General features: G+C 45.1%; 1 long non-coding RNA gene across 2 annotated transcripts in view; it reads left to right on the top strand.

Moving 5' to 3' along the window:
- LOC137480927 (uncharacterized) overlaps positions 1–24,378 on the top strand; it is a 448,694-nt gene extending 424,316 nt beyond the window's left edge. Inside the window, exon 2 of one of the 2 annotated variants that reach the window (XR_011003177.1) lies at positions 24,305–24,378. This is a non-coding gene — a long non-coding RNA (uncharacterized lncRNA). Of the gene's footprint in view, positions 1–24,296 lie in introns of both variants that reach the window. The other variant, XR_011003178.1, reaches the window with a different exon arrangement.
- The last annotated feature ends 1,604 nt before the right edge of the window (positions 24,379–25,982 follow it).

Genomic DNA, 25,982 nt, shown 5'->3' with positions numbered 1-25,982 from the left:
GTGCAGGAGAGCAAAGGGATCATCCCCCTGCTGGGCCAAATGTCTTTGATCCTTCTAGAAGCACTCCCTGATGCTCCTTGTGTGCCAAACAGTGCAGTTCCAGACTGAGCTTTCTGTGTTTCAGGCTTGTTTTGGGATGCTCTTACTTCTAGGACAGTGCAATTCAGAATAGAAACATTTTACTTTCCAATTAACAAGTAATAATAATTAAAAAATAGAAATTAACATTCAAACTATAATTTCCTTTATTTTATAACGTGTATTTTACCATTTGAGTGCTGGCTACCAAAGCAGGTTTGGGGCTCAGGCTCTTACCTGGTCCATCAACACAAAGCAGGTCCATTCACCTCCTGTTGGCCCATTTGTGTCAGGATCTTTTTGTGTCTTGGGTCTGGGAATGAATATACATAAACCTATTGTGAAACTCTATGAATATGTAAATTAGTAAGGGTAATAAAGAAGGATTGAGAGTTCTCAGGGGCACACGTGTCCTTTGAAGGGAAATGATCCCCACATGCATCCAGCGCTGTAATAAACATACCGTCCCTACAAATCTTTATTGGAATAGTGAGGTTTTTCATCCGTGTTTTAGCTCCACACAGCAGCAGCTCCTGCAGGGGATGCCTGGGCAATTCAAAGCCAGGCAGGAACCTCCAGCCGTGTCCTCAAACAGCCCTTCCCGGGATGGCCACTCCCAGGAGGCAAGGTGGGACACACCTGTCACCTGCAGGGACACCCAGCTTGTCCTGGGTGCAGGGAACCCCTCCTCTTGCCCAGTGCATCACCATCACCACCACCACCCCCTGTGCCTCTGCTCTCCTCCCCTGGCTGCCACGTTCTTGATCACACATCACTCAGCCTTCTTGCTCCCGTTTAAGGTGGTTATTTATTGATCTGCTTTTGGCACTTGGTAAAATGCCAGTTTTTAGTATTAGCTACTGGCCTTCTTTTATTGCAACCTTATAAAGTTTTATTGTTCCTCTTCAATGCTGAGAATGTGTAAATGTTTCTCCTAGAATGGCTTGGATATTTTGATATTTTCTGCTTTAACCTGTGAAATTCTCATAGTGAAAGATTCCCTCTTGCATCCTTCTTGAAGTGTTGGAAACATTTTAAAAACCTGTGGCCTGTCTGGAACAGTGCTGGGAGAGAGCATGGCATTCAGAATTCCTGCAGATAAAAGTTTAATAACAAAAAAAAGTATCAGCCCCAAGAATTCTTACCCAACTCTTCTAAAGTATTGCAACAAGACATAATTTTAGAATATTTTAGAGTATTTTTTTATTAATATCCTTCTACTAATTAGCCTTGCAGTGGGGAAAAAAGTGCAGAACATCTGGCCTGGGAATTGTTTTCCTGCCACAGGAAGTGTTGGAGAGCTCTGCAGGGTTTTTGTACCACCTGGAGAAATGGAGCCAGGTGTGGGGAGAAGTGCAGAACCCATTAATAATCAGTCTTCCAGGGACATTGGTGTGCCATTGCCACATGCAGGTGGCTGGGTGTTGATAAAGGCAGTCTGTACAGAATGCTTTAGTAACTTTGCAGACCCTCATTACTATTGGAGAGGTTTGTTCTTAAGGAATCTCTTGGAAGAATTCCAGCAGGATCACCTTCAGAGCTGGGACATGACTCAACAGTTCTTACAGATGAGAGCTTTGAGAATATTTTGTGATTAGTTAAATATCCTGTAATTTTAATTAGCCCAGCTATTCTCTATCCATTTTCTTGGTGTTTAGTTTTCATTATCTTTAGCATGGAATTGTCATTTACATTTTTGTTGTCTCCTTGTTACCCAGTGATGTTGATTAATCCCTATTCTGGTGAGAACACTCCAGCAGAACTATATAGAATTTTTCCTGTTGCAGCTTAGTCCTACTGCTGCCAACTTCCCCCTCTTTAGCCTGACCTGTTCCTTGATGAAACGAAATATTTATGATTTTAAGACCATAGAAAGCAGTGGTGGTAATGGTGTGTGACCTCTGTGTCACAAAAGCTGTTACCTTTTACTGTGTGGAATAATTGCTTTGCTTATGTCCTGCTGGAAAACTGCCACACTGTATGGATCAAAAATTACTAAAGAAATGAAAAATAAAGGGCTTCAGAGCAGCTATTTAGCTAACAGTAAGCTGTTATTAGTTATTTAAACTTTGGGTTTGAGTTTTCTGTCATTATATATGGAATAGTTGACTTTCATAATGCCAAATTGGGTAATAAAAGATTAATCAGTTGGCAAGAGCAAACTCTAGGAGACAGAAGTAGGTTGTGACAATGTTGAGAGGAAATGGTGTACTTGAATTTATTTCTGATTGTGACTGACAACTTTTTGTACCCAGTTCCAAGGTTTTGGTGCCAGTTTAACTTACAGAGAGCTGGGTTTTATTTAGGTCCCTGTAGGTAACAGGGAGACCTGGCTGCAATATCCAGAAATTCTCCAGAGTGTGGGTCATCCCAAAGAGTTAAAGAAACTAATAGGATAACCTCATCCATATCCTTTCTGCCCTTGGAGTAGAGATTATGTGGAGGACTTTCACTTTAATAAATGATGTAATTATTATTTGTGGTGAGTTGCAGCTGCTATTAAAACTCCAGTCTAATTCAGCTTCCATATATCAGCGAGCAAAGTCAGCAGACTCTGTGCCCATTCCTCTGTCTTGTGATGCTCCTGGTGGAGTTAATTGTGAATTTCATGTGGGTTTTCCTGCTGAAGGCTGGCACGGCTTCCCTTGCACAGGGTGGCCCCAGCAGCACATTGGGAAAACAGAGGTTTCTGCTTTAGTTTTGTTTTAGGCATTTGCCTTATCTCCAACCCCTGCAGTCCTGCCACAATGGCTCTGGGGTTCTTTGTGTAGCAAATCCTGGCACCAGATCTAACATCAGCCTTTTCATTACTCACCTTCTGTGGCACAGAGAGCCCCAGAGCAGAGGGGCTGTCTAATGCACGGCAGCAGCTTTCAGCTGCCTCTGAGCAGATGGGAGCAGGAAATGAGGAGCAGTGACAAAGATTGCATGTGTTGGATTCTTTGTCATAAATTCATCTGAATGCTGAGTTGCTGTGTGGATGCACAGAATCAGCCCTCGTCTCATTTTAGGAGCACAATTTGTTTTATGTTTGGCACCTCTATAGCCTTTGGCTTGTCCCCCGTGGCAGTAGGAATAGAATGCAATTTTTTATAGAGCTTAGTTTGCTTTTGTGTATTTCTGTGCAGCAATTAGGTGCTTTAATTTCTTATCTCCTAAGAAGTTGTTCCTGTTCTTATTTCTCTCCTGTTTTATCCATGCTGCTCTGCTGCAAATGTTATCACTGCTATTCAGAGGCAAGAAAGGAGTTTCACTGGCACTGTGATATAAAGGGTCAGAGATCAAACTACTTAATTCACTTTTGCATCATGTTACACCAGGATCAGGTAAAACAAGAGTCTCGGGACCAGTGCTGCTGCGTGTCCAGGCATCACTGCCCTGAAGTTTGGGTTGGTTCCCAAGGCTGTTACACAGGCCCATTCAAAATCCTTCTTGTGGCTTCCACAACTGCTTGTTGGAGATGGAACAACTGGAATTGTTCTAATCAAGGTCAGGAGAAAAGAGCTCTCCCTCTGTATTGCAAGCAGGGAAATATTAGAGTTGGAAAGCAAAGTGGTGACCGCAGGAGAAAACAAGAGAATATGAATTAGGGGTAATGTCTGTTGGCAGGTTTGGATTGAGTGGGCAGGAACTGGAACAAGGTGCCTGGGGGGCTGGAGTCTCTGCAAGTGTTTAAGATGGATGTGACACTTGGGGACATGGTTTAGGGCTGGTGATGGTGGGTCTGGATGATCCTGGAGGTCTCCTCCAGCGCTGCTGATTCGGATAATTACATAAAAGCAGTATTTGCCCAAATTCATCTAACTCAAAGCAGCTCCTCTGCGTTGTGCTGTACTGGAGTTGGCACTGGGGGTTGTCCTGGTGGGGCACCTCTGCAAAGGTCCCTTCTGTGACTTTTGGAAAAGCCCCTGGGGGGTTGGAAAGCCAGGAATTGACACTGTGAGGGACCTTCAGGGCTCTGGGTCCCCCTCGCCCTGGGGACAGCAGTGGCCTGCAGTGACCATCTGGCCAAGGCACTGTGGGCGTCCTGCAGGGGCACGGCTGCCTCAGGAAATCCAGCTGACAAACAAGCACAGTTTGTTCAGAACCTGTTAATTCTCCATTTGCTCAGTACAAAGTGAAGAATATTACACAATGTGACCAAATATTCATACAAATAAGATCTTAAATTGTTTTTCTCCTTATGCCACCTGTTCTAGCAGCTAAGCTAACACAGAATTTGATCCTGTATTATTAGTTGCAAATGGAAACAAATGAGATGGAGCTGTGTGGCAGTGTTTTCATTCCACACCATCCATCCCACGGCAGGTCTCTATTAGTCAGGAGCAGGGGCACTGCAGGCAGGGCTGCTGCTTCTTATGCTGGTGGGCAAACGTTTGCCTTGGAGCTCATTGATCCTGGGAAATGGCAAAGGAACTGAGGCTGTGACTATTTACTTACTTTAAGTTTACAGAGGTTGATTGAACCTGAAGATAAACAGCATCATATTTCCAGTAGAACTATTGGATTCATAAATCCTTGGTTATTTTCTCTCTTAAATTTTCACGTTCTGTAAAGAAAAGATGGTAGATGGGGTAACCAAAATGTGGAACAGCTTGTTCAATCATCAGCAACTTGTTCAATCAGTTTCCACTGATTTTCCTGGGATGGAATAATCCTTTCTCCCAGTAATTTACATGCCTCCAAAGTGTGTGATTCCCATGTACCAGCCTGGGGATATTACTTTAAGGCGCAGAATTACTGCCAGAATAACCTCAGATACAAACAAGGCGTTTCTTTTCCAATACAAAAATCAAGACAGTTCCTTGCCCTGAGGGGTTACTGGAGGTTTCATTGTGGATTTAATTACCAAGATGACAATTTTCATGTCACTTGCTGACTTGCTGTTACGTTCCTGACTCAGCACACTGGCAGCTGCTGCCTGTACTGGGCGCAAACTTATTTAAAGGTTGATGTTGGAAAACCCCTCCAAACATACACCTGTGTGTAACTGCTGAGTACTGAAGCATAATATTTCACAAACCCCTGTCACTGAGGGTTTGTCTTTTAACAGGGGTTAGATACAACCTTACAACAAGTTGGAGAGTTGGGTATGAACTCAGTGAGCAGCTGGGACTGATGATTGTAAAATATAGCAATTAATTCCTGTAGAACCACGAGGAGAGACATCAGAACAGTTCTGAATGAGAAGCTAAAGTCAGGTCATGTTTCCAGGCCAATGTTTTGTAGGGGAGCTTGTAAGGCACAGCCAGGTTGGTTTAGAAATCCCCAGCCTGGTGTGGAGCGAGGTTTGAATTGCTGTACTGGCTTTTATATATAGGAAGAACCATAAATGTGAAATATTTAGAGAAGAATGTGACAAGTAGCTTCATCATTCTGCCTGCTGAAAGGGAGCTGGACTAACAGTTCAATAATACATCCAGTTTTGTAGTTATTAATGCTGTAATTACTCATGGTGGGAACTGTTTTCTTCTCTGTGGGTACAAGGAGAAGGACTGATGGTGTTCAGATGTTTTTGTTAAAAATGCAGTGTGCTGAGCATCATTTTGTACCTGCTTAAATCGCTGCAATATCCTGGCAGTGTTTGTGCTGGGATTTGTGTAAAACTGGAGATTTATCAGTGCCCTGTGAATACTTAATAATAATGCTCCTGCCTGTACCTGTTTGGTGTCATGGTCTGAAAAGTTCCTTGCAAAAGAAGACAAGTCCAAGACCAATATTTCTTGGAAATGTTCACGGATATCCCTTTAGGCTGTGTTTTTATTGCCCCTTGTTAATACACTGAAATGGAAATGTTCTCCTGTCTGTTGTAGAGATCCTGCTCAGAAGAGCTGCAGCTGAGAAGTTTTGTGGATGATTAATAAAGGAACAGACTTGACTCATGTTTCACTCAAAAGACTGAACTAGAGAGAAGAGTGTGGAAGGATAAAAATCAGAGTGCTTCATTATGAGTAGTTTCTAAAGAAGGTGTAGATTTGAAAGCCAAGTCTGAACTGCTGATTTACCATCAGCAGATGTGTGTTTCTGCAGGACCTGTGAGCCCTGACCCTGCAGGTGTTGGGTGGCACACCAGGTTACCCTTGCATGGGAGGGAGAGTGGTCTGGGGAGATTTTTAATGGTGTCAGGTTTTCCATCTCACCCCTGTGTGTCAGATGTCATACCCTTTTGGCTGTTTGCAAAGTTGTCAGCACTGTGATAACCTTTTGTCCTGCCTGCTCTGGCCCTACCTGAGCCAGTAAAGCACAAACTTGCTTTGTACCAGTTCCCAGAGAACAGCAGAGAACTCCTCTAAGAAAAGCACAGCCCAGTAATCTCCCTGACATGGCTTTGAAAACGTGGAGCTCTTTCTGTGCTGTGTTAAGCAGCATTAAGAAGAGTGAATTGCTTTAAAATTCAATCCTTCAGCTCCCTGAGAAGATTGTCACCACTGCAGCCTTGCTTAATCTCTCATCAGATGGCATCAAATATTCTGGCTCTGTTGTTTTTGGTGTGCTGGGCACACAGAGAACATCCCTGAGTCTGCAGGGGAGGGGGATAGGATTGTCTGTTTGGGATGTGGAGTTTGTCAGAAGGAAGTGCCATTTATCTTGAAAATATTCTACCTGGGAATAAACACTCTTCTTTTTCAGTTTCCCATGTTGGAACCATTGCTCATCAAACAGCAGTGTGTTCCATGCAAGTATCTGGCTAACTTAAGGAACTCAGTCAAAGGTGCCTGTAACAATTGTCAAATGTTGTATTTTCACCTGTTTTAACTTTTCCAACCTGAAAGGGGACCCTTAGGGTTAAAGCCAACTATAATGCAGATGGTTTGGAATGGTTTTGTGGGAATATGAACTATTTTGACTCATCTCCATACCTTTGGTTTTAATATTTTTTTCCCCCCGGCAGTTTGCTAAAAATGAGAAAATATTTTATAATTTTTTCATTTTTTATCAGGTGTTCTTTTTAATATTCCTGCTGTAAATGATTTAGTGGAGAAAGTCATCTCACTGTAGAGAAGGAAGATTCTCTCATAACTTCACTGAATAAAGGTCAGGGATTGGTGTTGTTAATGGAAAAAATAAAGGAATTGTAAAATCTCTTCTAATATTTGTAGTTGGTCTCCAAAAGGAAAGGTTCAAACCACATATAATTACCATTTCTAGGTTTTGGAATATGCTTCTTTCTCCACTTTTCTGCCTTGAGTTATGTTCTTTCCTTATTTATTTAGCTGCATTTTAGCATCCACCAAAAGTTTTTGTGCCTGTTGCCGAGGGTGGGATGGCCTTCTCCTTCACAAAGCCCAGGACAAGGGGATGGCACAGGAAATAAAGTGACTGTCTAAGAGGAAATAGCACACAAAAAAACCCCCATTTTTTGGTTCAGGACAATCAGGCCAGGTCAGGATGTGTGAGGCTCATGGGAAGATGCGACAGCACGGAAAACGAGAGCAGGGGCTTTGTGTGGGATTAGCTCAGGAGTGGAATGGAGCCGCTGCCCCTCTGCCATCCCACAAGCCTCGAACGGGATATCTGTCCCCAGGAGCGGGGCTCTGTCGCTCACCCGTTGTCAGTGTCCACCCTTGTGATGGGAGTGGGAAAATTCCGAGTTATCTCCACTGCCATCTGGAACACTCACAGACCTTGTTAGCGCGTGCCTGGTTTTTATCTGCCGCAGACAGTTACAGGAGCAGGAGTTTTTAAGCCATAACCAGAATAATTTGAGCTCCAGTCGAGGCAGCAGAGGTGCTGTTCAAAGCATGGGATGTTCCCAGGTGTGCGAGCCGGGCTGCAGTCAGCAGGAGCTGGTGCTGAGGTTCAGGTGTCTCTGGAAGGGAGGCCTGGGACAAGGGCGGAAGATGACAGAGTGGCTTTAATCTCCTTTTCGTCTCCCTGAAATCTGGAATTCTTTGTTCTCCTGCCCCCTCCCGTGTTCCTCAGAGCTGCTCCTTGGCAGGAAGGGAGCAGTGTGGGCTCCAGCCCCTCGGGCTCTCCCTGCCCCGTGCTTGGCAAGGCATGGTGCTGCACAGCTCCTGCACCTTTGGGTTCTGATCCAGCCCAAATCCTGGGAATAACCAGCACTTCCCACACGAGCACTACCGTGTTAACAGCAGTTATAATTTAATGTGAAAAATAATTTCCTCGAACGATTTCTTAATTATCTTTAGGAGAAGATGCTGGTGATAATTTTTGAGCAGTAGCTGCAGAGTATGAAATTACAGAAATGCTGTTACTGTTTGATCTGTTCACATTCTGTGCACCTTGTTATGGATCAAGTTCAATGAGTGGGTAAAAATTAGAGTGTGTTTAAGACATTTTGGGCACTGTATGTTTAATAAGGAAGACTATGCCTAAGGAAAACCTTTGTTCAATTATTAATTTGAATTTAGAATCCCACTAGAAATCCAGCAGAACAGTCAATACTGGATTTGGAACTTTGGTGTACTTAATATTCTTGATAAACCTTTTTCTTTGACAATCATCTAATTTTAAGAACAAAATTACTTTAAATTTCACTGCCAGTTCTCTTTTGCTGCCTCACTCACAGTCTGCTGTTGCTTTCAAACAGAAAATTGTTTTGACAGTGTCAAATACCAGGGTTGGTGCTGAAGTTAAATCGGATTTTAATTCCTCACTCTGCTGAAAGTGAGCAGATTTGTTTGTTCACCAGTCACTTAGCACATGACCTTGAGCAAGGCTGTGCAAGGGCCACCCTTTTGGAATAGTCGCCTCTAATTAGAAGAATTTTATTCTGTGCCGTGTGCCTTGCAGGGACTCGAATCAGGGCTCTGGAAGAGCACATTGCTTGGGCTCTGTGTCTGTGAGAGGACAGCCAGCATCTCGTGAATAAAGAAACTCTGGCTGACCTTGGCACTCACTTGGCAAGAAGCACAAATACAAATTCCAGCAGATGAACTTCTGCTCGTGGGTTCCATCCCAGGGTTCCCACAGGGCTGGCCGAGCAGTGGGGACATCTTCAGGAACTTCAGGGCTGCTGGAAATGCCTCTCAGAGAGGTTTGTGGTGTGCTCCTTCCCAAGGTCTGCTGGTGTTCCTGGTTTTCTTTCCTCACCCTCACACCTTTCCAGCAGTGATCCTGCTCCCAGAGGAGCTCAGTGGCACATGAGAGTTTAATTCCCAGAGTAACCAAAGAGGAAAGCCATGGTAATCACACTCACCACAGTGTGTTGGTCAAGAAATCTTGGGGAAACATTCAGCTGAACAAGGGCTTGAGCTGAACTTGCCAGTGTTTGGTTTCTTTGGAAGGGAAGCCAGAGCACAGCATGGTCTCGCTTGGTTTAAACCACGTGGCCACAGCAGAGATGCAGGATTTGGCTGTGGGTACCTGGCAGATCTGTCCAGCAAATCTGCACAGAAATTCTGCTTTATTTCAGCAAGGTAAAGAAACTTCTTAGAGCTTGAGGGAGCGTGGTGAGGTGTGACTTTGTTAATGCCAGGAGTATTTGGAGCTGCTCTCTTGGGCTGTTGCAGAGATGGGCAGTCCAGGAGCAGGTCATTGGCTTCTTGCAGCAGCAGCTGAGGGCTCAGTGTGGTCATTTGTCCTTAATGCAGAGAGCTAATCTGGATTTATGGACATCCCTGCTGATCGAGGCCAACGTGCCCTCCTCTTTGTTAGATAAACTCCCCAGGTTTGTATTCCATGGAAATATCCATTCCCAGTAAGGACCATTGGGGTTTTGCCATCACTGGCTACTACGACATCTCTATCTTCCCTTAAGACTAGATGTGAAAATACAGGTAAAAAGTACTGAAATAGGCGAGAAGGTTTCTCTGGTTTTAATGCACATTAACATGTGTCTCAGTTTCTGTGCTGTATAAACAAAGAGCTTTTCCAGTAACTCATTAGATCCCCTGCAGGTACTAAACTGAAGGGGAGTTCTATGCAAATTTTCCACGTTCTCTGAAAATTAAAGCATAAATATGACAAATCTGATGGGGCAAGGAAAGATCAGCAGAATAAAACTAAGAGAATACCCGAAACATTTTTACTGCTTCCATGGCTATTTAAAATATTCTAAACCAAGCCTTGCATGCATTTCCTGCATGTCTCAAGGATAACCTGTTACTACTGTTTAAAACTTGCAACCAGTGTTTTTGCAGAACAATGAAAAGGGTTATATTTAGTTGGTTTTATTTGCTTGCATGTTTCTCAAACACAGCAATTCATTCTGGTTCTTAATTGCTCGAATAACCTCACCTCATTGATTTCCAACAAAGCCACCAGACTGACACTTCAACAAATTGGAAGTTCAGTGTGGAATAAAAGCTGGTGACAAAACCTGACTCCTTGTTTGGAGGCATGAGATTTGTGGTGAACGTAGCTTAGCTGCTGTGAAAACCAGAGCACAGAGCAGGGCCTGTCAGAGCTGATATTTGGGCAGGAATTGTTCCCTGGCAGGGTGGGCAGCCCTGGCACAGGTGCCCAGAGCAGCTGGGGCTGCCCCTGGATCCCTGGCAGTGCCCAAGGCCAGGCTGGACACTGGGGCTGGGAGCACTTGGGACAGTGGGAGGTGTCCCTGCCATGGCAGGGGTGGCACTGGGTGGGATTTAAGGCTCCTTCCACCCCCAAACCATTCCATGACTTGCCCACACATGGATTGAGGTTGCTGTGATGATCCTGCTGGCTGGGGGTCTGCCTGGTCTCATGCCCATGGTTTTGAATAACCTTTTTCAAAATCTGAGAGAGGTAACCGAGGCTGACAAATCAATAGCAGAGCACTGCAAGGACATAATAGAATATGGCACAAAAGAGAGCCCTTCCTCCAGGGCTTCCCAACTTAATTATGGAGCAAATATGTAACTGTATCAGAGACTGCTGTTGAGCTTCTAAATTTCTGTACGAAAGGTAGTATTTTCTGTTCAATTAATTAATAGCAGATTTGGGGCTCTGTGTGGTTGCCACTTTTATTGGCAGGTTTATTAACTTCCTTCCTACCATAGTCATGGCTTTAATAGACCTTTTCTTAGATTTTTTTTTTCCTCTTCAATGTGATTTTTGTTATTGTTGGGGATTTTTGTTTTAATCAGTTTAACTTAATTACAACTGTAGCACCTCAGAATCGTGATGGAGGCCAGCACCATGTTACACCCTGTTAGTGCTGTGCATTAAAGGAACAATGTGTTATAGCAAATAAGCTTGCTTCAGGTATTCACAGAACTGAAACTTCTGGGTTCAGGGTCAGTCTGTTGCATATATGTTTTGCTGTCTGCTCAGTGAGCAAACTTTAGACCTGACTCAGTCACAGACAAACTAAGTAGGTGGCAAATTCCACTGATGTTTGAGATAGGTGCTGAGACAGAATTCCTGGGGCACAAACCACGCACGAGCTGGTTTTGCAGGTAAATCTCACTTATACACAGTCTGAGCTCTCCATGTTCCCCATTACCAGTGAAATCCCGTGTACCCAGTGATGCCAGGGATGTGGTTTGGGGTTTTTGGTGTGGCCTTTGTGGTTTTTGGAGTGGGTGCACAGTGCTCTGTTGGCAAGGAGCAGGGGGGTGCCCAATCCATCTGAAAGCTCAGTAATGAAGATGTTCCCAATGGAGCCAGCGTGTTCTGAGGAATTGGCTGGGGTTTCACCTAGGAAAGGTTTAGCCATTTTTAGGAGGTACAAACAGTTTCAGTACCCTTGAAACAAGAGCAGAGAACAGCAGGAGCTGTCCACCAGGCTTCCAGGAGGCTGCTGGATTGTTTGCAAATGCAGAGCGTGTTTTGTGGAGTGGGAGCAGAGGTCTGGAAGGAGGCAAAGGTATGGGTGTCAAAAGCAGTTATCACCCAGGCCAAGCTGTATCTCTAAAGCTTGCTGGACACCCTGCCTGTCCTGTGCCAGCAGAGCAGGGCTCCAAGATGGACACCCTGTCTGTGCTGTGCAGAGCAGGGCTCCAGGATGGTCACCCTGCCTGTCCTGTGCCAGCAGAGCAGGGCTCCAGGATGGACACCCTGCCTGTCCTGTGCCAGCAGAGCAGGGCTCCAAGATGGACACCCTGTCTGTGCTGTGCAGAGCAGGGCTCCAGGATGGACACCCTGCCTGTCCTGTGCCAGCAGAGCAGGGCTCCAAGATGGACACCCTGTCTGTGCTGTGCAGAGCAGGGCTCCAGGATGGTCACCCTGTCTGTGCCAGCAGAGCAGGGCTCCAGGATGGACACCCTGTCTGTGCTGTGCAGAGCAGGGCTCCAGGATGGACACCCTGTCTGTCCTGTGCCAGCAGAGCAGGGCTCCAGGATGGACACCCTGTCTGTGCTGTGCAGAGCAGGGCTCCAGGATGGTCACCCTGTCTGTGCTGTGCAGAGCAGGGCTCCAGGATGGACACCCTGTCTGTGCTGTGCAGAGCAGGGCTCTGGGATGGTCACCCTGCCTGTCCTGTGCCAGCCGGGCTCCAGGATGGACACCCTGTCTGTCCTGTGCAGAGCAGGGCTCCAGGATGGACACCCTGCCTGTCCTGTGCAGAGCAGGGCTCCAGGATGGACACCCTGCCTGTCCTGTCCTGTGCAGAGCAGGAGTTTCAGGATGGACACCCTGCCTGTCCTGTCCTGTGCAGAGCAGGAGTTTCAGGATGGACAGCCTGCCTGTCCTGTCCTGTGCAGAGCAGGGCTCCAGGATGGACACCCTGTCCTGTCCTGTGCAGAGCAGGAGTTTCAGGATGGACACCCTGCCTGTCCTGTCCTGTGCAGAGCAGGGCTCCAGGATGGACACCCTGTCCTGTCCTGTGCAGAGCAGGAGTTTCAGGATGGACACCCTGCCTGTCCTGTCCTGTGCAGAGCAGGAGTTTCAGGATGGACACCCTGCCTGTCCTGTCCTGTGCAGAGCAGGGCTCCAGGATGGACACCCTGTCCTGTCCTGTGCAGAGCAGGAGTTTCAGGATGGACACCCTGCCTGTCCTGTCCTGTGCAGAGCAGGAGTTTCAGGATGGACAGCCTGACTCCCCTGCCTTCACTCCCAGTAAGCCACCTGTGCTTCTCTCACCTGCTGTCTGTGCACAGCCTGCACCAATTACACAATAAAATAAATTTTTCCTTACGTAATGTTCTGCCTTCCACAGGAGCAAGGCTGGATTTTCTTTTCCCCCTCTTTTTTTAGATTCTCTATAACCTTTGTCCTCTGTAGGGAGAGGAGAAGGGGAGCAGCATTTTAGCAGGAAAAGAAAGGCTTCTGCCTGCAGATGAGCAGGATGGAGAGTCTGTGGTTCAAGCAGCTGGAATTCTGGCTGTCTGCTTCCCAACACTTGGGAGCTGGGCTGCAGCCGTGTTAGAGGGACTGTTTCTGTATGCAAATACTGTTCAAGTTAATAATGATTTCTGGGATCAGTAACCACTGCAGTCAGTGGCAGCTAATTCTTTGCTTCTGAGAAGGATGTACAGTCTTTTGTTACTGGCATTGTGTGATTGGAACGTGGCAATTCATCTCCTGACAAACACGGCACTGCTTAGAAATATTGCTTGTATGAGTGTTTGTACATGTATTTGTTTTGCATTATTAATACATAAGCTTTTTCCAGCAGCTTTTAGTGAATTACTGAATCTTGACAGCAATAGTCATATTTACTTGGCAGATCTTTTTTTTTTTTTTTTGAATCCTGCAATGTCCTTCAGAATTTTTGAGCTCTCATCTCTTTCAGTGCTGTTATATTTGTAGCTGCTTTTAAAAAATGCTGAGGTCTGAACTTCATTCTCTAAATGTGGAGAACACCACCAAAGGGTTGGTTATTTTCTTTGTGAACTCTGGATAGAGTAAGAGTAGTGAGATGATTGATGTGCCCTCCTCCTGGAGTGCTTACGGGTGTTCATCTGCACCATTGCTCTGTAACCCAGCTGCTGCAAGCCAGAGGCTGTGGGAGGGATGGAGTCAGACCCTTGTGCTTTTCCCATTCCACTGCTCTGGTTCTGCTGGCTCCTGTTTCCCCCTTGTCATGGGACAAAACAAAAGGAGACAATTTCCAAGTGGTTGATGATCATCTCTTTTTTCCTTGCATTAACTACTTGCTGCTGAAACTGTCAGAGCATCTGTGGTCAGATGGAATAAAATAGGTCAGGAGAGCTGGAGCCCATCAAACCCATTTCTACCGTAGATTGAGAGAGGAACAAATTGGGTGCTTCAAAAAGCAATTCTTGGCAATCACAGTGGTGGTTCAGGTTATTTAGTAATTGATAAGACAATAGCCTGAACTCTTGTTTGAGGATATTGAATTGTTATTAAGGATCTGTCTGAAGCTCCTTGACACTCTCATCAGGATTCCCATAAAATACATTATTTAATCTGCAAAACATTAAGTGTGCAGGTATTGACTGCCTGCTTATACATCCAGTCAAGAAGGTGTCACCAATTTAGGTGTCTCCCATTTATCATTGAACTGTACAGCACTGCTCCTGTGTCACCCCAAGAGGGGTTTGTGTGACACTGCTGGGTGTCTGGGGGATCCCCTCATCTCCCAGCACCAACCCCTTTTGGATAATGAGCAGAAGGAAATGTTGCTTTGTGGAGAACAGCTCAGGAACAATGTGGGCACCTCCCACTCTGGTCTAGAAGGAGCCAGCTCTTCCCCCTCAGTGTGGAGGGGACATAAAGGAGCCAGTCTCATCACTTGAGCACCTAAAACTGCCTCCCCTAAAGCTCCTAATTAGACATGTGATTTTTCATAAGATCTACAAATGTTTTATTCTGCTGGAAACCCAAAAGCTCGCTTGCTCTTCACAAGGATATGTCAGGAGCAGCCTCAACCCCTTCATCATTTGTCTTTGCCCAAATATGCTTTGAGCTCCTAAAAGTGCAGAGTTCTTTAAAAGGAAATTTCCAGACTAGAATCTGATTTCAGACAATCTAGGGAAAAAAAAAAAAAGTTTTCCTTCTGTCCACCCAAAGTAGCAGGGGGGGTTTGGGCAGACCTGTCTGCTTGTTTCCAGCTGGGTAATTAATCTCTTTCTGCTCCTTGACCTGCACCATGGAAGCCATTTAGTCTGCCATGGAAATATCTTTCTAGGGAATTGAATTACAGAGAAATGCCCCACTTTTGATGCTTTTAGGGAGCTTTCCCCAGGGAGCACTCCTGGGCCTGCCTGTGCCATCTGTCATCTGAACCTTGGGCTTGCTGATCAACGAGCACGTGCCTTATGAACCTCCTTATCTCCCTCTGGGTGTGATTGGCAAGGGAGTGTTGAGAAACCTTCCAGTGTGTTACTACAAAGATGAGGGTGACCTAATGAATAATTTCATTTTCCTGCAGTAACTCCAGAATGGTCTATGCTTTTGGAACCATTTTAACGACAGCACACGACCAAATCAACACAATCAATAATTAGATTTTTGCATAAAGGCAAGCTGTTTTAACTGGCAGACTGCTGGGAACAGCCCAGGCAGCATTCCTGCTGTGCCTGCCTGGGCTGGGGAAGAGCTTCCTGAGCTGTCCTTTTTCAGGGTCTGGATGTTGGGATGACCCCAAGAGTGCAAAAGTCCTCGTTTCCAGCCCGTGCAGCCAAAGAAGGAGTCTGAGTGCGCAGGGTCGGCTTCTCAAGGTTGTTTATTTTCCCTTATCTAGAACATTCTCTCTCTGCCCTGCTGAGCTCTGTCCAGCAGGTCGGCCATGGCATTCTGTCTGCCCTCAGGGCGGTGTTCACATTTTATACCCAAAACTCCGTGTGCCATGTTTACAATAATGTGCCAATGTCTGTCATTGATGTTGGACAGTGTGTCTGTGCCTTAAACCAACAGAAAAGTGTCACCATCACAGCAAGACATGGAGGGCAAGGAGAAGGAGGAGAAGGTCAGGACATGCCCAAATCCCTCCATCTTGTACCCCTGAACCCCATTCTAAAAACCCCAAAATTCTACTTTTCCACCCTGTGTTAATCCAGTTATCACACTACTCAAACCCTTGTGGCTTGTAATTCCTCACACAGAGTTGGCAGCTTTTCCCACGGGCTAAAATGGAAGCCACAGGTGTTTTTGACTTGGTGCCAAGGTCTCCGAGCCCCCTGCCAGGGTCTCAAGGCAGCCAGAGGGATGTCCTGGACTCTGAGAGTCCATCACTGCCCATGGCCAGGCTTGGGGCTCCACAGCCTCTTCCAGGGCCCTGCCTGAGCTGCAGAGAGCAGGGAAGCTGCCATGCCTTGCCTTTGGCTGGGCTCCAGGGCTGGGAGCCGGGTGCTGTTGGGGTGCCCACAGAGGGAGCATTGATGGCCAGAGCTGCCATGGAGGGTGGCATTCACATGTCCTCTGACCAGAGAGGGGCTTGGCTTTCTCAGGATTTCTCCTGAGAGAAGCAGAGAAAAGAGAATCAAACAATTCTTATCTCATTTGCCGCTCCCTGTTTGTGCCCATGTGGAATGTGTTCTGGAGATTGTTTACCCAAGGTGATTGCTTGATTGGATGCTGGTGATGGTTGTTTGGATTCATGGACCAGTTGGATCCACAGCCGTGTTGGGACTCTCAGGAGAGAGTCACTGCTTTCTAGTTAGTTAGTGATAGTTCTTGTTAGTGTAATATAGTGTAATAAAGTTATAGTATAATAAAGTAATTAATTAGCCTTCTGATCATTGGAGTTCAGACATCATTCTTCCCGCGCGTCGGGCATCCCGGAGGAGCGCAGATAATGAGGAGCACAGAGTGTTTTCTGTCAGGCAGGAGGGGCTGGCACGGGCTCCTGCCACTCTCCAGCTGGAGCGTGGAAAATTTGTTAACACACTGATAGAGACAGCCCAGCCACATGGCAGGAACACGGGGAAAATCCCCCTTTGGATCACTGTCAGGCACATCCTGCAGCTTAGCTGAAATGCTTTGGTGTTCTGCTCTGCTGCATTTCAGGGTTTTTTTTTATTTTAAACTGGCAGAAACTGTTTCTTTCTGATATCTTGCAGTTTAGAGCCTTCCTTTTGGCTGGTTTTGGGAAGTTGGGATGGCTTGGGTCCTGCTGACACATGGGATCCTCTCGGCTTCACAGGTCTGGGAGGTGCAAAAGCACTTGAGAGATTCCTCCTCTCCCAGTTAGGAGAACTGAAATCCCAGAAACAAGTCAGTTGCATTCAGGGCCTCTCTTCAGGGAGCTGCTCAATAATTTAAGCACACAACTCGGGTAAAATCCTCAAGCAAAGCTCTTGCCTCGCCCAGCCACAGCCACCAGCACCTTGTTCTTTGCCTCATCTTCCCCACCTTTGCCTGTGGAAACTTGGATTCTTCCACTTAAAATGCATCTTAGAGTGATTTGCTTTGAAATCTCAGGTTCTCATCTTCACCATTTAGACGTGTTGTTCACCATGTTTATGGAGAAGTTTTTAGGTCAGGTGAGGTAAAAGATTCACTGGGAATTACTTGGAAAACTTTGATGTTTGGGAAGGGAATAGATTCATACTCTTCTGTGTAGAACAAGGTCACAGTACTTAGGTCATAATGTAGAACGAGGTCATAAACTCATTGTAGATCAGTTTTTTTTTAACTCTTATTATTATCAGGCCCTTTTGCAAACCTCATTTTCCAAGTGCTTCTAGAAGTTTTGTTCCTGTATTTTTGTTTTTGTTCAGTTCTGACAGCTGGCAAACACCACAGAAGATCCAGTAAAGAGACAGATGCTGACTTAGTGGGTTACACAGTTTGAATGACAAACCAAGATCAACAGATCATTATTTTTCACAGCAAGCAGAGAGAAATGGCTGATTTTAGTGCCAGCCTGTGCTGATAGGAACTCTTGTGCTCCAGAATGCAGCACAACAGGAGCAGCTTTCTTGCACTATTCCAGGCTTTGCTCTGTTTGATTGCAATTACATTTTTGATATTCAGGCCACTTCCAGTTTGCCACTGCAAAAAGGAGGCTGATGACCTCATCTGCTCTCACTCAAATGAGAATAAGTTGTTCCATGTTGTCAAATAATTATTTTAATTTTCTCAATTTCTACTGATTTTTGGCTTTATTCCCAGCTTATTTAGTTGTTCGGGGCAGGTGAATTAAGTGTAGGCAAGGTTGTCTTTTACTCTCTCTTGTTATGTCTTATTGTTAACTCCATGCTAAATCTTGATATAATTTAAAGTATTCTGCTGCAGTTGCACATAATTTGATGTCTTCAGAAATCCCACTGTGTTCTCAGCTTTAAATAAAAAGTATTTATTCCTTAGGAATATGTAATTCAGAACAAATCCAAGGGTTGTGGAGAGCAGCTTTGGAGACTTTTCCCAACATTCCAGTGGCTCAAGGATATATCAGATGCTTTCCATTCACCATCTTGTTATACATATCAACACAGTGATGGTGTAGTTCAAAATTCTTTGTGATTATGAGATGGATTAAAGAACCATGTGGAAACACCAGATAATATTTATTTAACATTTTTGTTTGGCTTGCGAGGATTGGGTGGTAATTGGCTGAAGGAAATACTTATTTCTGTTTCGTTCATCGTATGTTATCATCATCAAATCTGTTCCTGTGAGTGTTTTTCACAACTCTCAGCCTGGTTTTCTCTTTGCCTTTGCTGGCCAGCTGATGAAATGCACACACTGGCTCAATTTTAAACCCAGTCTTTGACTTAATTCTTGCAGACAGGAGCTGAGGATTTTGCTCTGAGCAGCTGGTCCGGTGAAAGCTTTTGGAAAGCACAGCCACAACCTGCCAGTAACTCACAGCTCGAGGAGCTGGTGCTGCCTGTAAATCCGTGCTCTCCAGGAACTGCTTTATTGCTCTCCTGGAGAGCAAACAGTGCCCTGTAAATTCTGTCACCCAGGAAGGGCTGTTTGACCTGACTGCTCTCGTGTTCTGCTCATAAATACTCAGCCCCTCGGGGTTCTGATAAAATCAGGCTGTGCCATGGGACTGCATAAATTCAGCAGGTTTTTCTGGGACTGCCTGTTATCTTCCCAGCACCTTCCCTGGCCTTGGCCTCGGATGTTTCCTCTGTAAATGATGTAACAAGACATTAATATGGCTGTGTCACTGCAGTGTCAGGACACTGGAAGTGCCCCAGCAGCTCCCAAATGCTGTGAACACAGGAATTGCCCTGCCCTGACAGTGAGGCCGGAGTAATTTACTTATGGTAACAGAAAGGACTGGAACAGGTGGCATTTCAGCACAGGTGCACCTGGTTTTCAGGCACAGGCAATAAATTGTATTGGCAGGTGAGGGATTTGGGCCCACATGTTGCTGGGTTGTGCCATCAGATGATCCTTGGCAAAATAAACCTGGATGTGGGAGGGTCAAGGCTCTGACTGGGGAACAGAGCTCCTGCCACCTGAGGAATATCCCTCACATCAGGGGCCCTGTGCCAGTGGAGGCTGCATCCATGTAAATCCAGCTGTTTTTTCCTCAAGAGCATCTTTCTTTTATTCCTTGTCAGTAAATGACATTTAATTTAAACATCCTTAATGCTTGGAATTAACCACTAATTGGGTGAGCTAGTTAGGTGTGTTTAGCACCAGTCCCCCATAAAGTGAATGAGCAGTCACTCACCTTCTGTCTGCTGACCTCATGCCATTGCTCTTAGAAGAAAATTTCTTCTAATAAATGCCTTTCAGGCAGAAAAATGTGTTTATTGTGGTCTTGATAGTGTAAGTGGGCAGGAGCATGCAGGAGGATGGCCAGCCAAGCTGATCCACCCTCACTGCTGAATCGCAGCAGCCATCTTCAGAATGCTTAATTAAACCCCAGGAAAATGATTGAAACAATTCTCTATTGTAGTTTAGATGACAGATTATTGAGGATGTCTTGAAGAAGCCATAAATCTGGTGCTGATAGTGAAACCTTTGAACCAGAAGGTTGGGTTACATCAATAGTGATCAATGGCCAGCTGGATAAACCAGAAACATCAAAAACCTTGGGAAATGGGAGGTGAAACTTCTGAGCAGCTCCTGAACTGTGTACTCACATCAAATCATCCCCCAAGTCTGAGGCACGAGGTCACAGCCCAGCATGCAGTGCCTGGCAGGTGCATCATTCCCTTTCTGGATCAGATATTGTCCTCCTGCTGCTGCTCTTCCTCCTCCGTGGGATCAGCCTTCCCCAGGCACAGCTCGGAGCCTCCTCGCTTGCCTTCCAAAGCTGCTTTGTGCTGTTGGAGCAGCTCTGAGCGGAGCTCTGTTTGCTGAAAGTGAAAGGAGAAGCCAGGGTGTTATTGATGGCTCAGATACTGTGACTGCAGGCAAAGGCCGGGGGTAAGAAGGGCTCTTTCCCTGGTGCTTGCGAGAGGAGAACTTGTCTGCTTGTACCTGTCTGTGAAACTCCACGGGGAGTTCTCCTGATAGATTTGACAGCTTGTGAATCCATGGCATTAGTGCCAAATCATCCTGGTGGCCTTTGTGCACCTTCCCAGTCCCTTTCCAGATTTCACTGGGGTGTAACCAGCAGTGCTTCTACAGGCTGTGAGGGTTGGAAATGACTTCCTGCCAGTAATCAGTTCAACAATTGCATGTTCTTTTGAGACAGCACAGAGTTCTTTAATAAGAAATAGTTGGAAGATAATGCAGTATTTCAAAAGAGTTTTGTCACATCTGAAATAACGTGGTAAGCGTCTCGGGGACCTTTCAGTGGAAGGTGTTGGGAAGGGATTTGGAACAACATGAGTTTTAAGGTCCCTCCCAACCCATACCATTTATGATTCTCTGAAATACTCTAAAGATGATGAAGAAACTAGGCCCTGGCTTTTGGAAGAAATCTTATTCATTGTTGTGGATTTTCAAGTTCAGGAGAACCCTAATGCAAAATGAGGAGATGACTTCAAATGGTGTAGTGGGAAGGAGGTGTTTTCTAGTCTTTTGATTATGGTGCTGATCTGAATAGAAACACCCAAATCTATTTTGACATGATGATTGGAAACAAAGCTAACTCAGTTTCCAGAAGTGACAATCATAACCGAGGCAAATTTATTTCCCTCTGTCATAAAACTGTACCAACCACTGAAATTAAGCCTTCTCCTTTGGTGTGTCAGGTAGGAGCATTCTTGAGCTGAATTTCAAGTGATCTGTGTCCCTTTCAGCATTCAGACTGAATTTTGGTGGTATTAAGATGCATGGGGAGTTTGGCAGTGACTCCTCATTATAAATCTGTGCTCAGGAGCCCCAGCGTGCACAGTGAGGGTTGATGCTTGCAGAGCATATTTGTTTTCTATTTTTTAACCTGCTCAGATTCAAATGTAACTCTGTTCTTCTTGCTGTTTAACTTGATTTCTAGCAGTTGAAACAATCAAGCCGAAGGCGCCTGTTGTAACAGGGGATGCAAACCGTGGCTGGAATTTGCTAGAGGAAAACCCCACTTGATGCTTGTCCTTTAAAAGCAAAACTTTTTAAAAGTTTCCAAAAGTTTGCTTTGATCTCAGGTCACAGAATCCCAGGATCACTGAGGTTGGAAAAGCTCTCCCCAGACCATGGCGTCCAAGCTCGAGCCCCACCTTGTCCCCAGCCCAGAGCACTCAGTGCCACGTCCTTGGGCACCTCCAGGGACAGGCACTCCAAACCTCTCTGGGTAGCCCTTTCCAGTGCCTGAGCACCCTTTCCATGGAGAAATTCCTCCTGATGTCCAACCTGAGCCTCCTCTGACACAGCCTGAGGCCATTTCCTCTTGTCCTGTCCCTTGTTCTCTGGGACCATCTGAGTTTTCCCCCCAAATCCCCGAATGGTTTGGGTCGGAAGGGACCTTAAAGATCAGCTCAATCCAACCCCCTGCCATGAACAAAGACACCTTCCATGCCTGGTGCTGTGTGCTCCCTTTGAACCAGCTGGACTTTTATTCAGTATTCAGTGAGAGCTGAAGGGTTTTAGGCCCTGCTCAGCTCATGTTTAAGCTCGATAGCCAGGCTAAGCCCTGACAGCAGAGGGATTGTGGTGACCATCAGTGGCTCAGCTGTGTGTGAAGAAGGATTTCCAGGGTGTCAGTGTGCTGGGAGAGAAATCAGCCTGCTTACAGTGGCTGTTCCTGCCTGTCAGCCTAATAGAATCAGGAGACATGGCAGGAAAATAATTGCATTCTCTTTACTAATGAAAGAGCCCTTCAAGTCACCGATGGTTTTACTGCCCTAATTACTTTGCAATGGCAATATTCAGTGCCTTTGATTTGAGTTTTGTAATAACAGTTACTTGGACTTATTAGTTCTTGTGTGAACCAGGCAATCTTTTATGCAATTACATTTGAAATGTGTTTAAGTACATAAGGAAAAGTAGAGAAAAAAGAGGCGGGGGGAAGTAATTAGTGAGCAGGATGGCTGTGCTGAGGGGAGATCCCAAAGGAGCCCAGAGCTGGGGTTTCAACTTCTGCTTGTTCCTCTTGTGCTTTCAGTCCCAGGGTGGCTTCAGCACCTTGAGGTCTTCTGAAAATACATCCACTTATCTAAATCAAAGTTGATGCAGAAATAAACTCCTACTGGGTGATAGAGAAAAATTAAAGAGTGGAAAGAAGTCACAACACTTTTAAACTTTGCTTTCTCAAACCCTTCTGTTGGTTTCTGAAGCGTGATCTTTGAACTGCTGTTCCTGTTCCATCACTGAATTCTCAAAAGTCAGTGCTGAGCCGAGGTGTATGTTCAGCTTAACAAACTGTGTAGTGTGTCTCACTAGGCTGTACCTTTCTGCCTTGGCCAGCTTGTAATTACATATTCCCACTGAGCCTGTTTTCCCATACATCAGGAAGGCTTTTATTCCGCTGGATTTTGTTAAACTCTGCAGAACCCAGGAACAACTGCGGGCTGTGCATTTCCAATTGTTTCTCCTTCTTTCTCTGAGTCTCTAGCCCTTTGAGATATCCATGGGGTGGTACCGTGCCAGTAGTGAACTGCTGTGTTCAAAACGAAAGGCAGGCATTCCAGAACATTTTTATTTTTAGATCCCCCTTTTTTTACTCTTGGATGCTGTTCCTGTCCTCCTTCAGTGCAATTGCTTGCCAAGCCGTGCGAGGCAGCTTCAAACTGACACCCAACCACAGCTTGAAATGTGCCTTGAAATCTGTTTTAATTAGATATGAGCCATAATAATTTAATTACAGATCCACCTACTAAATTGTCTGTTTTGAATCGGAGCAGCCACTTTGTGTACAGAAACAGAAATGTTTGGAATCGACACTCTGCTGACTTCTACCAAGGGCACTCAAGCTTGGAATAAAGTCCCAGAGTTCTGTGGCTGTTTAACCTCTAGCCACTAATTAGCCACAGTACTTGGAAGATCTGCCGGATTTGTCTCGATACAAGTCAGCTCTGGTTGCTCCTGGGGGATGACATGTCTGGGACATCTTGCTCTGAGGATGCTCCCACGTGTAGGATTGCTGGTGAGGAATAATGGCTGGAGCTAGGGAAGTATCTCATTGCTTTCTGGACCTTTCCAATAAGTATTTCCCATTAATTCCACTCACATATCCCTTTAAGAAGGAATTCCACCCTTCAGTGTATGTGCATGGAGGCTGCTGTCCATGAGGATTCCGTGCTGGGAATGGTGTCTAGGTGATGTTCAGGTGCCTGCTATTGAGCTGAGTTATTGCTGGCAAATTGGCCATCCACAAATAGAGTGAGAGAGGAATTATTGCATGCATATTAATTATACAGAGTGGGCTAGACCGCTTGGGAACACAGGATCAGCAGTGCTGGGTGTTGTCATCAGCAAGGAGTGCAGCCCTCACCGAGCTGAGAGCCAGAAGAGCCAGGTAGGAGCAGCCAGGTCAGCTCATGGGAACCTGTGAGATTCTGCTGCCAAACCCCACCTAGAACCCTCAGACTGATTGAATCAATCACTCAATCAGTCCCTCTGTCTATTACAGACACAAGCAGGGCTTGTTCAGTTAGAGAGAGAGCAGTGCAATGGCCTTGGGGAAAATACCTGCAAGCAGGCCAAAGCGACTGCCGGAATGTCCCTAAAATAATGCAGTAGGGTCAGACAGGAAACATTAATTCCATTTCTTCTGATTTACATAAAATAATACTTTAGGTGCATTCTTGAAGGGCTTTGTAGGTTGAAACTAGTGTCTGATGCAACCATAGAAAATATGATGGTTTCTAGCACAAATTTTCTTTACTTATTCTGGTTCCTGCCTGTCATCTTGTCAGCTTTATGTCAGGTGTGGGTTCCTCTCTCTTTAAAGGTAAAAGATTAAAGATAATCTGTAGATTTGAAATGGTTTTTATCTTCATATCTACAGATAAATGGGCTTTAGTTTGGTGATTTTTGTCTAAGTCCTTGAGATGTTTTGTGGCTAGTTTTTCCAAAACTGTTGGACAGTTACTGTGATGAAATCCCATTAATGGAATTCTTAAGGGTTAGCAGTTAAGCAGTTAGAGAGAAAACTATAAAATCTAAAAAAAAAAAAAAAAAAAAAAAAAAAAAAAAAAAAAAAAAAAAAAAAAAAAAAAAATATATATATATATATATATATATACACGCTTCAAAAGGAGATCACAGAATCCCAGAAGGTTTGGGTTGGAGGAACCCTAAATCCCACCCAGAGCCACCCCTGCCATGGCAGGGACACCTTCCACTGCCCCAGGCTGCTCCAGCCCCAGTGTCCAGCCTGGCCTTGGGCACTGCCAGGGATCCAGGGACAGCCCCAGCTGCTCTGGGCAAGATGTTTTGTGTTGTTTCAGATGGTGGCTGGAAAGAAATCATTTGGCTTTTTTAAATTTTTTTTTTGACCATTTCTAATTAAAAGCTCCTTGCCGGTCAGCAGCATGGTGCTGGAAATCAGGATGATTTCATGATTCATTTGGTCATCAGCTGTTGCAGGATTGGCCCAAACTGTTCATCTCTGCTGCCTCTGAAGGAGAAGGCTGGGGGATAACATCTGTCAGGTGCTCCTCTGTTTCCTTGGCTACCACATCATTGAAATGCCATCTCTTTTATTGGCATTAATGAAAATCTGCTGGGATACACAACTTTGCGTGATCTGCAGTGATGTCTTTGCAATCACGTGCTGTGTTCAACATTAGCTGGAAGGATGTAGCATTTTGGGTGCCAACTGTACACCTCTCCAGCAGGATGAAAATGGTTAAAGAAAATGAAAATATTAATAATATCTATTTCTATTAATAATCCTTGAGTGGCATGTTTTATTTTTTGAGTCTTTCCTTCCATGACACTAATGTGGCACCAAGGAATTTTTCCCCCGAGAACTCAAGTGTGAGTTTTTTAGCAAACACCTATAATTAGGTCAGAATTTTATAAAAGGCTTTTTATTTGCATAGAATAGCATTAATTTTGCATTCTTCTATCAGATGAAACACAGAGAAGGAACAAATAATTTATTCATGCAAAACCAACCCACATGAATCATTTATTTACCTCTTCTGGTAATTTCACCAGCTTACTTTTCATGCATCAAGCTGCAAATTAATCAACATTTTCTAGGAGTTGATTTTGTCCAGAAGACAAAGAAGTAATAATGACATAAATAACTTCTTATATACGGGAAATCATCCAATGAGTTTGGGCAAAAAGTCTGTGCAAGTTGTTTTGGGCTTTTTTGGTGCTGTTTTTTGTGGGGTTTGGGCTTTTTGTGGGTGATTTTGTTATGTCTTAAGGACAATTTGGACTCCAGCCCCTGTTGAATCATCTTCTTTTCCAAATGTGCATGAAATCCATAAAATCTCTTGGTGGGTTTGGCACCTGCAGGTCCCACTGCTTAAACATTTTGCACTGTTGCAGAGCTCTTGGTTTTTATTGAAGATAATACTGTACAACCTGGGGGTGATTTAAATGCAGCCTTATTTTCCTCCCCACTGTCTGTTGGCACCAGAGCTTTGTGCTGGGGGCTGGAATTTTGGCTCTGGAGGGCGATGGAGCCTCGTGGGTCTGGTGGCATCTCTGCTGTGCTGCACTTCAGAGTTTTAGGGTTCGTATGAAGTATTTTTGTTCAGTGCGTTGCCACGTGAGACACTAGAGAACTATTTCAGATATTCTGCAGTTTATCAAGCTTTTCTTGTCACTTCTTAGGGTTTGGACTGAGCTTTTGTAACAGAGGTTTC

Source organism: Anomalospiza imberbis, chromosome 11, assembly GCF_031753505.1.
Source record: "Anomalospiza imberbis isolate Cuckoo-Finch-1a 21T00152 chromosome 11, ASM3175350v1, whole genome shotgun sequence".
Lineage (NCBI taxonomy): Eukaryota > Metazoa > Chordata > Aves > Passeriformes > Viduidae > Anomalospiza > Anomalospiza imberbis.
This window is presented reverse-complemented; position numbering and strand designations above follow the sequence as displayed.